We start from the raw sequence: 11,398 nt of genomic DNA, 5'->3' as shown, positions 1-11,398 counted from the left end.
ATAGTCTTCTGCAATTGCCGACTTTTCCGGTTGACGTAGGCGTGTATGACTCTTCTGTTCATCACACCTCTAATTTCACAGTAATCTAGTACGCAGCACGTTTCCTCAGGCGAAGGTCATCCTTAACCGAACCCAACATGTTCCTCAATTTTGCAAATGGTCGAAAAACACACTTAATCTCATATTTTCTGAGGACTATTCACATCTTGACGACATAATAATAAAATACAGCAAAAAGGCCAAAGTGGTGGGTGTTTCCGTATCTTCAAGATTCCTTGTCAATGTAGGGCAGCATATACAGCTCAGTCATGTCGCACACAGCGATAAATCAGCGTCATACAGCCCTATGTCAACCGGAAAAGTCGACAGTTGTGGAACACTATCTGAACACAGGACATCACATGAGTTTTTTTATTGTGATTTTACACATTATACAAAAGGTGGGCTGGCAGTGGCAACATTACGCCGCTCTTAAGCCACAGGCAGTACAAAGAGAAACAATGAAGACATAGAATAATATAACATAACACTGGACAAAAAAACGTAGACACAGTAATTAAAAAAACACGGAGCCGTTCACAGGTGGAGTAAAAGATAGAAAACGGTCAGCACTGTACACGAACACTGATGACTGAGAGAACACACGTGAACGATGGAGCATGGTTCGGTAAAAGCACTGATGCACAACCACGACGGCACACACACAGAACCGATGGCTATGATCTCTGGCGCGCGAATGTTCACGTGACGTGTGTGAGTCTGGGGACCTGCCAAAAAGGGGAAAAAGGTGGGGGAAGAGGGAGAGGGGAGAGTGCAGGTGCTAGTGGCAGCAGAGATGGGAGGGGGAGGAAAAAAGGTATGGGGTAGGGGAAGCCTGGGAGGAGGAGGGAGGGAGGAAGGTAGGAGGGAGGGAAGGGAGACAGGGTGCCCTAAGGAATCACAGGGAGGGGAGAGGGAGGATCAAAGTTGATAAGAGGGGTAGATGGAGGGGATGAGGGTATCATCAGGGAGGGGGAGTTGGTGGAAGCCACCTTGGGAGAGGGTATGGAGAGTGGAGAGATGGAGAGCAGGTGGGATGTGGGAATACAGGGGACGGGGGTGGGAGAGGATGGGAGAGACAAGCGGGTGAGGGGGATGAATTTTATGGGAGGTGTAGAGGATTCGTATCCGTTCGTGGAAAAGGAGGAAGTGCGGGAATGGAATAAGGTCGTACAGGATCTGCGTGGGGGAGGGGAGACGGATGCGATAGGCGAGGCGGAGAGCATGGCGTTCTGGAATTTGAAGGGATTTGTAAACGGTAGGAGCGGCGGAGATCCAGGCAGGGTGAGCATTGCATTGTTTATGAAAAGGAAGTTTTACCTTCGGAGTCATATTTCTGTTAATGTGTCATGATGGAAGCAATACATACTCGATAAGCTGATAATCTTGTCAACAGGGATGCGGGATTTCAACTGAGCACAGCCCGGAACCCTGCATTAGCTGATGTTAAATCACAGCGAGAAAATTAAGATTTTTTCGACAATAGACCAGTCGTAACACTGTTCTAGTATAGCTTCTTAGAGAGTGACATCTGGCTGCACTGTTAGTAAACACAGCATACAGTGTACGCGCAGGAGGGCTGCTCTGCGATTTTCCGCAGAGGGCGTTTTACGACGTTTGGAACTTTAATAGTGGCAACTAATTATTTACAGCTCGTTCAAAATAGATATGTGTTTCAAAGTGTTCCTGACCTTCAAAGTAGTCACCAGCATTGTGTATAGCCCGTTGCCAGCGATGTAGAAGTCGTAGGATACTCTTAGAAGTACCAGTTTTCTAGACAGTTTTAGCGGCGCGGTCTGTTGGCTGACGAATTTGTAGGAGTTCTGAAGCGAATGCCGTGAAGTGTTTCCTTCAGTACAGAGATCGAGTTGAACTCGCAAGGGCTTAAGTCAGGGGAGTGCAGTAGGTGGTATAGCCCTTAGCAGCTCCATCAGTCAAACAAATCAGTAACAACTTGCACTGCACATGCTTGAACATTGTCCTGCTAAATGATGGTCAGGTCCTGCAGAAAGTGTCATCACTTCTGCGTCTGTGCTGTTCTTTTTTGGAATACAACCTATGACCAGCTTAGCTGGTATTCAAGCACGTACAGTGTAAGCTGTCACTGACTTGAAACTTCCTGGCAGATTAAAACTGTGTGCCAGACCGAGACTCGAACTCGGGACCTTTGCCTTTCGCGGGCAAGTGCTCTACCAACTGAGCTACCCAAGGACGACTCATGCCTCGTCACTGCTTTTACTTCTGTCACTACCTCGTCTCCTACTTTCCAAACTTTACAGAAGCTCTCCTGCGAACTTTGCAGAACTATCACTCCTGAAAGAAAGGGTATTGCGGAGACATGGCTTAGCCACAACCTGGGGGATGTTTCCAGAATGAGATTTTCGCTCTGCAGCGCAGTGTGCGCTGATATGAAACTTCCTGGCAGATTAAAACTGTGTGCCGGACCGAGACTCGAACTCGCGACCTTTGCCTTTCGTGGGCAAGTGCTGTACCAACTGAGCTACCCAAGCATGACTCACGCCCCGTCCTCACAGCTTTTGCTTCTGCCAGTACCTCATTCTGGAAACATCCCCCAGGATGTGGCTAAGCCATGTCTCCGCAATATTCTTTCTTTCAGGAGTGCTAGTTCTGCAAGGTTCGCAGGAGAGTGTGATGGTACTTGTGAAGCCACCAACCTTAGAAAATTTGTGGTAGGTTCCTATGAGACCAAACTGCTAAGGTCATCGGTCCCTACACTTACACACTACTTAAAATAACTTACTCTAAGGACAAGACACACATCCATGACCGTGGGAGGAACCCAACCTCCGACATGGATAGCCACGCGAACCGTGGCAAGGCGCCTAAGACCACACTGCTATCCCGCACGGCCACTAACCATTATGAACCATCAATATAAGACATTAAAGCTTCCAATCAACCAACCACTGAAACAAAAGAATATTCTTAATAAATCTTAACACTTACAGCTGTTATGGTTCACATGATTAATATTATTCCATCCTTAAACTGCCACAAAAGAAAGTGAAAATTAATGGAACAACTATCCCACCTTCCTTATGTAACCACAATCAGAGCAGGCAGCAGTTTAATAATTAAACACATAAGAACAATCCACAGATGCACCAAGAGATTATGGAACTGACTATCCTAAGTATTAAAATCTGCTGTAAGGTGAAGCAGACGGTTTAGAAGTCTTACAGTCATTATAATATATATTACATGCAGTTTAAGAAGTATTGCAGAATTACTAGTACACAGAACTTCTACTGTCTTCACATCAGAACACTTTAAGTATTACATGCCTCGCAGAAAGAGTGCCAAACCACTTGGGAGGCACAACTGTTAACACTGGCCTCATCAATAGGCAAACCCATCCACTTTAAGTATATGTAGAACATAGAAGTGTCAGAATGCGGAGATTGCTGAATCAGAACAGTAAGACAGTGCAATCACACAACAGTATAGTTTCCTACAGGAAACGGTCAAACAACAACTTGATAACTCAGAGGGCAGGGCAGTACATCTAGCAGCAAACAGCTCATCCACAAGAAAGAGTGGAGTCAGCAACAGCAGTTATGAAGTTGAAGATACTGCATAATGCTACAGGGCAGAAAATGGCCGCACCCAGGCATAAAAAGGCCCATAGACAGCATCGACTTTCACTGCAGGCACTCCCAATCCCAGTTCCACTACAACAACTGTGTCTCTTGCCACTCAACTGTGCCGCCACTCTGCATTGTGCCAAGCCAAGAGCAACACCACATTGCTTCAGTGCTAGCTGCCCAAGCTGACCATAGTAGGCTCACCATTTTTGGAACACTGGTGTGCTGCTCACTCCCGGTCGTCCCAATAACTCTCTGTCAAACCTCTCTGAAAACCAACCAATCTCATGACGATCCTAGCCCGATCCATTAAGGCCTTGCACAGCAAGTCACACTGCAGCAAAGGCAAACCAAATGGAAGAACCAACACACAGCCAGCGCCAAAGATAAAGAAAAGGTGCTTTGGCTCAGCCTCCCATCTAAAGACTGAACAGGGGGCGGGAAACTAAAATCTCCTTTCTCTAAATAAATGGGGTTGATGTCCATCCATCCCCCATCTCAAGCATCGCTCAGGCGGAACGGTTCAGCAGCGTAAGCCTCTCAGCTACTATACAAGGCCCGACAAACTTGGGCAACGATTTTCTGCTGATACCTTGACTACCTTGGCTTTGTCCCCAAAAATGTTTCAGAAAAACTTCATCACTACCATAACTGAAGTGACTTGCCTTCCTTTGTCATACCAGGATTTCTCTAGACAATGTACTAGTTTCATGTTATTTATGGTTGCCTCCCATTTTATTTGCTCTCCTCGAGATCCACCTATTCCAGTAGCAAATCACTGAGTGACCATGAATTGGTCAATGGAAAAGTTAACGAGAACATTAATTTGGCAGGAGTGGTCTTAGGGGCTTCATGATGGATGGTATCGAAGGCAACAGAGAGCCAGTTTAGCAACGTGTTCCATCATGTCTGGGAGTTTGAGTGGCAAACAGTGAAGTCTGACTCCAAGTTATGGTTTATCTTTTCAGTAAAATATGGCCATAGATACTAATATGTCTTAATTATAAGTAGTATTCCATGGTCAAAACAGAACCACTTGAACTCTTTAGACGTGATGGCTTGTGCATTATCACTAACTGAGGTTTTCAGGACCAAAAACTGAGGAAAATTTTCTCAAGATGATGAATATTAACAGCAGGAGTGGTGCCACTACTATGGACCAACGAGACAAACCTAGTGAAGATGTCGACTATGACCAAGACAAAATGGTTTCCACTTTCGGTATGGGGCAAGGGCTCCAGGTAATCAATATATAATTTATTGATTGGTTGGAACTAGTGGCTTGGCTGCAGAAAACCACTTCTAGAACCTTTATGAGGTTTATCCACGCTGCATTGTTCACACTCAACGACCGGTTTCTAAATGTCTCAGCCCAGACCTGTTCAAATCAACTTCTCCAAGCCGCGCTTTGTGAAACCCCAGGTGACTTCCACACAAAGACTGATCTCCAGAGTACACATAGATTGCTCACCTCCTGCACAGAAGCACAAGAAATCCTTTTTCAGGGAGTGTTCTGGGAACAGAAACTCTAGCTATCGACTTACCATGAACAGAATCCGTTTCAGGGTCTTGTTGCTGTTCCGTTTTAAGATTGTAAAACAGAGAGAGTATCTCTCTCAGGACTCCTGTGTTGCATACAAGCTGGGTGTTAACCTGGGGCGCCTCGCCCACCTCACCCACTTGGCTCAACGCATCGGCAGTTTGGTCCCGCCCCCTTTAAAATGGCAAACATTGAACTAGAACTTAGAGGTCATTACTGCCCACGGTGTTATTTGCCCTGTCTAGCGAGTCTGAACCAACATCCAACTCAGAGCCCGGTTTTCAATTTCCAGTCGACACCGACGATGTTCCAAATAAAACTTACATTTCTCTAGCGTAACATAACGGCCAATGCTTCTAATTTGTACTCTAAGTATCTTGTTTCAGCTGGCCACAACGCCCGTGAGGTGAGCACAACAGGCCTTCCTTCTCCACCATGCTCTAGTAATAGAACAGCTGCCACCCTGACATTGAAAGTGTCTGTTTGAACTATAAGCGGGTAGTTAAAATCAGGAACCCCTTATACTAGTGCTATGCTCGTGCTCAGTTTTAATGCTCCAAAGGCAACTTATTGATCATGTAATGGGTTGATTGGATCCGCTATCTGCGCGAAATTCAGCATGAACTTCCGAAAGAAATTCACCATTCCTATAAAATAGAACCCTTCTTGTCTTTTGGGACTGGAATGATTGGCACGGATCCAGCCGTTGTCGGCGGGTCCCCTTTTTGATATTTCGTCCCAGGTGAAAGTTACACTTTGTGATCAAAAGTATCCGGACAACCGCAAAAACATACGTTTTTCGTATTACGTGCATTGTGCTGCCTCCTGCTGCCAAGTACTCCATTTCAGCGACCTCAGTAGTCGTTACACATCGTGAGAAAGCAAGAATGAGGAGCTTCGCGGAACTCACGGACTTCGAACGTGGTCAGGTGAATGAGTGTCACTTGTGTCATATGTCTGTACTCGATATTTCCACACTCCTAAACATCCCTAGGTCCACTGTTTCCGATGTGGTAGTGAAGCGGAAACGTGAAGTGACACGTACGGCACAAAAGCGTACAGGCCGACCTCGTCTGTTAACTTACAGAAACCGTCGACAGTTGAAGAGGGTCGTAATGTGTAATAGGCAGACATCTATCCAGGCCATCACACAGGAATTCCAAGCTGCGTCAGGATCCAATGCAAGTACTATGACAGCTCATAAGCCATACATCACGCCGGTAAACGCCAAACGACGCCTCGGTTGGTGTAAGAAGCCTAAACATTGGACGCTTAAACAGTGGAGAAACTTTGCGTGGAGTGACGAATCACGGAACGCAATGTGATGAATATCTGATGGCAGGGTGTGGACATTTCGAATTCCCGGTGAACGTCATTTGCCAGCGTGTGTAGTGCCAACAGTAAAATTCGGAGTCGGTTGCTTTATGGTGTGGTCGTGTTTTTCATGGCGGGGGCTTGCACCCCTTATTGTTTTGCGTGGCACTATCACAGTACAGGCCTACATTGACGTTTTAAGTACCTTCTTGCTTCCCACTGTTGAAGAGCAATTCGGGGATGGCGATTGCCTGGCGTGCCTGACACGATCGAGCACCTGTTCATAATGCACGGCCTATGGCGGAGTGGTTACACGACAGTAACATTCCTATACGAATCGGACTGCTCAGAGTCCTGAGCTGAATCCTATAGAACACCTTTGGGATATTTTGGAAGGCCGACTTCGTGCCAGGCCTCACCGACCGGCGGCGATACCTCTCAGTGCAGCACTCCGTCAAGAGTGGGCTGTCATTCCCCAAGAAACCTTCCAGCACTTGACTGAACGAACGCCTGCGAGAGTGAAAACTGTCATCAAGGCTAAGGGTTTGCCAACACTGTACTGAATTCCAGTATTACCGATGGGGGCGCCACGAACTTGTAAGTCATTTTCAGCCAGGTGTCCGGATGCTTTTGATCGCATAGTGTACTTTGGTGGATTTAACAGTCAGACTCGCTTCCTCCAAGTGGCTGCACACCTAGCGGATGTGGTCTAGATGCTCCGCGGAACTGGCGCTGTAAACAGACTTGGTGGTTCGCAAGTTGGGGCATTCTGTGTAATGCAGAACGGCCCGGCCCCTTGCTTCAGATGTCAGCTGTTCATGCACCTATCACGCACCTATCCTTAGGTATCGTACATTTTCTCACAAAATGGCCACACTTCTTGCAAAGATAGCACGCAAAGCTAGTAACAGGACGTGCCTGACCAGCTCTGACTTCACACATGTATTTAAGATGGCAGTGCCGAATCCAAGAGACGCGACAAGCCAGCCGCTCCTGTGGCCAGTCCAAAGAGGACCCTGTTAAATTCAGAAAGTTTGTAGGCGGTAAAGAACGCCGTTACAGGTTTAGACTCTCCTTCTAAAAGCATCTAGCTTAAATCCTGAACCGGAACCCGTGTAAAGCAGTTGCGTAATTCTGGAGATGGGATAGACTCGAACACAACTTTCTGATTTGTCGTCTGGTAATCAGTTACGCGTCAAACCTCCGTCCATGAGGCTTCTAAACCAGAAATATAGGCTCAGCATAAGGTGAGACGAAGGACAGATGACACAATCAGCAAGTAAATGTTCGATGGTTTTATGCAAATGTTGCAATTCAGGAGTTGACAACCAGTAGAGAATGTGATGCACCGGGTGCTTATCCGTGAGCAACTTCCTGTATTCAACTTTATTAGTTACTCGGAATCTATTAGTCAACGCTTTTGGAACCGGCCGGAGTGGCCGAGCGGTTCTAGGTGCTACAGTCTGGAACCGCGCCACCGAGGTTCGAATCCTGCCTCGGGCATGGATGTGTGTGATGTCCTTAGTTAGGTTTTAGTTCTAAGTTCTAGGGGACTGATGACCTCAGAAGTTAAGTCCCATAGTGCTCAGAGCCATTTTTTTAACACCTTTGGAAATTCGCCCAACACTCTCTTTAATTGTGCAGGTTGGCCTTTGGATAAGTGGGTAACATCGACCCTTTTCTGCCCTGCACTCGCTCTACATATCTTCGTGCCAATGCCATGGATACCGAACTTAAAGCTCTCTTCTGGCCTTAATTTCAGAGACGACGACGACTCACATTATCAACCAAGCGCTGGGTCACTTGCAAAGAATCACAACCCAGAATGAACTTCAGAGCCAAATTTTTAACAAGCAAGCACACAAGTGTCCACTAGGAGCTCTGGATGCTCAGTCCGAATCTAGCCTGACCAATGACATTAAGTGGTTGTCGCTCCGCCACATGACACACCTGACTAATCAAGCTTAGCTCTGGCAGTGTTACCAAACAGGTCGTGCTTTCTCTACCAGATACAAAGAACATCTTTTGGGGAAAAATATTTCTAAGATTCATAACTCAACCTTTGCCGACCACTTGTTGATCACAGACCACAAACCTATGGAAATTCACGACATCGGAATTTTGCACTGTGATATAAAAGGTTTTAGATTAAACATTTTGGAAGAGTTACAGATCTTCAAACACCTTTCTCTGACTGATGGTCCCATTTTAAATGAACAATTGCAGTCACGTAGTAAAAAATTTCTTCGATGGCTTAAAGCCGCTACTAAAAGATGTTTGATAGCTAAAGTTGGTTTTCAGTTTCACTGTAGCCCTTAAATACTGTTTCCCTCTCCCTTGCTTGTATTACACACATCTTATTAACCTGTCAGTCACTACTTTTGTAAGTTCTGCTACTAGATGGGGCGATCTGTATCATATTCACGTCGTCATTTGGCACGGCCTACTCTCGCAGTTACTGTTACTCACTCGTGGCCGATACCACTGTAGTACCCTTAGTGGCATATTTACACATTGTTTTAAAATTTTGACTATATCTGTTATGAATTCAGGTGGAAAATTGTTTTAGTTATGGTTTTAGCGTCTTGACTAGAGCGATGTTGCTCAAATTTCCTGTTAATCCACGTGTGAGTATTTTTATGCAATTTAATTTGTAAAACTTAAGTGTTTGTTCTAATTGCCTACCTGCTATTAATGTACCTTCCTGTGGTATTATTAGGTAAGGTAACAGTTTCTTCTGAAGGAGGCGCCTTTAGTCGGCGTTGAAAACTAGTTAAAGAATTTTAAATTCCGTTTGCAACTGGTTGGCTTGAAGTTTGTAACATTGTAATTAATTAAGGTAGCTGAGCAGAGCCACGTTCAAAACATTATAATTCCATTTGATATAGGTACCATAACACTTAAAAGCAAAATAGATTTCTACAACCATCACAGTCAGCACTGAGAGCTCTCTTTGCAATGTGCACTTTTTAGTGCAACAGGAAGCGGACTCATAAATGGGTGTTCTAATTATTTTCCAGTTTCATTTTTCTCCCAGTGCTTTATGTTCTTTATGGCAGATACATTATTTTCTGTATCAGCTTTATGATAGTTTCAATGAACAAAGAGAGCACTAAGAATTGAGATTGTGCAGTTTACACACATTTCTCAGACGTTTCCGATATATTAGGCCTAAAAAGGTGCTTACAGTTTATGAAATAACGTAAATTGGATGACGGGAGGCAAAATATCGTTAGCAGTTAGTACTTCAGGTTTCTGTAACCTTTATCGCACAAGAACGAGTCGAACCCACACTAACAACGCTTATTTGTTGATGGAACAAGCAAGAGAGAATCTGCTTTACACCCTCTGCTACGAATTGCTAGAGTCCACAGTACCCCGCGATGTTTGGTCTGACCATGGGACGGATGGGACCAGCTCGTTCAGACGAAAGAATGGCGGTACCTGTGTGGAATGACACATAACTAGTAGTTTCCTTGGGATATCATTCTAACTGCTATATCCACTGGTTTCAAAGAATTAAAAACTTAATATAAATCAGATGTAATGTAGCCCTAGCCCTAGATGGCCACAGCTGCAGCCAATATGATTGCCAGGATGCCGTGAAATGGAGTGTAGCTGTGTGGCTGGGTCGAATGGCCAAATCCACCAATGAGACATTGCTGACAATATTCGCGGACAATGTTACTTATAATCCGTCTTGATTGCAAAACTGTTTATTCACATGACCAGTTTCGGTTCCTCTAGAACCATCTTCAGATCAGTAACCCGCCCACACACAGCAACGTTCACAAGCTGCGTCACATTATGTCTGTTTTTGCAAAATATTCACGGATGCACAGTTGTCTTCCTTGATGGCTGCCACAAGTACTGGAAGCAGCAACGCGTTCTTCTTTGTGGTATGTTGTTGTTTCCAGACACTACTGAAGGCGTCATCGAGGACAGTGTCACCAGCAAGACTAGTGCTCTAGTTAGCTATGCCGTAGTGAGCGTAATGGGCAATCAGTCACGTGTTGATGGGTAGACAATATTAAATGGGAGATATGATACTGCGTGAAGGGTTTGACAGAGCACTGAAAGACCTGAGTCGAAACAAGGCCCCGGGAGAGACAACATTCCATTAGAGCTTCTGACAGCCTTGGGAGAGCCAGTCCTGACAAAACTCTACCTACTGGTGAGCAAGATGTATGAGACAGGCGAAATACCCTCAGACTTCAAGAAGAATATAATAATTTGAATCCCAAAGAGAGCAGGGGTTGACAGATGTGAAAATTACCAAACTATCAGTTTAATAAGTCACAGCTGCAAAATACTAACGCGAATTCTTTACAGACGAATGGAAAAACTATTAGAAGCTGACCTCGGGGAAGATCAATTTGGATTCCGTAGAAAAATTGGAACACGTGAGGCAATACTGACCCTACGACTTATCTTAGAAGATAGATTAAGGAAAGACAAACCAACGTTTATAGCATTTGTAGACTTAGAGAAAGCTTTTGACAATGTTGGCTAGAATACTCTCTTTCAAATTCTGAAGGTGGCAGCGGTAAAATACAGGAAGTGAAAGGCTATTTACAATTTGTACAGAAACCAGATGGCAGTTATAACAGTCGAGAGACATGAAAAAGAAGCAGTGGTTGGGAAGGGAGTGAGGCAGGGTTGTAGCCTGTCCCAGATGTTATTCAATCTGTGTATTGAGCAATCAGTGAAGGAAACAAAGGAAAAATTCGGAGTAGGCATTAAAATTCATGGAGAAGAAATAAAAACTTTGAGGTTTTCCGATGACATTGTAATTATGTCAGAGACAGCAAAGGACTTGGAAGAGCAGTTAAATGGAACGGACAATGTCTTGAAAGGGTGATCCTCAGGGAATTAGATTAGGAAATGAGACACTTAAAGT

Source organism: Schistocerca piceifrons, chromosome 7 (assembly GCF_021461385.2).
Source record: "Schistocerca piceifrons isolate TAMUIC-IGC-003096 chromosome 7, iqSchPice1.1, whole genome shotgun sequence".
In the NCBI taxonomy this organism is placed as follows: domain Eukaryota; kingdom Metazoa; phylum Arthropoda; class Insecta; order Orthoptera; family Acrididae; genus Schistocerca; species Schistocerca piceifrons.
The sequence above is the reverse complement of the archived record's forward strand: the minus strand, read 5'-3'. Positions refer to the sequence as shown.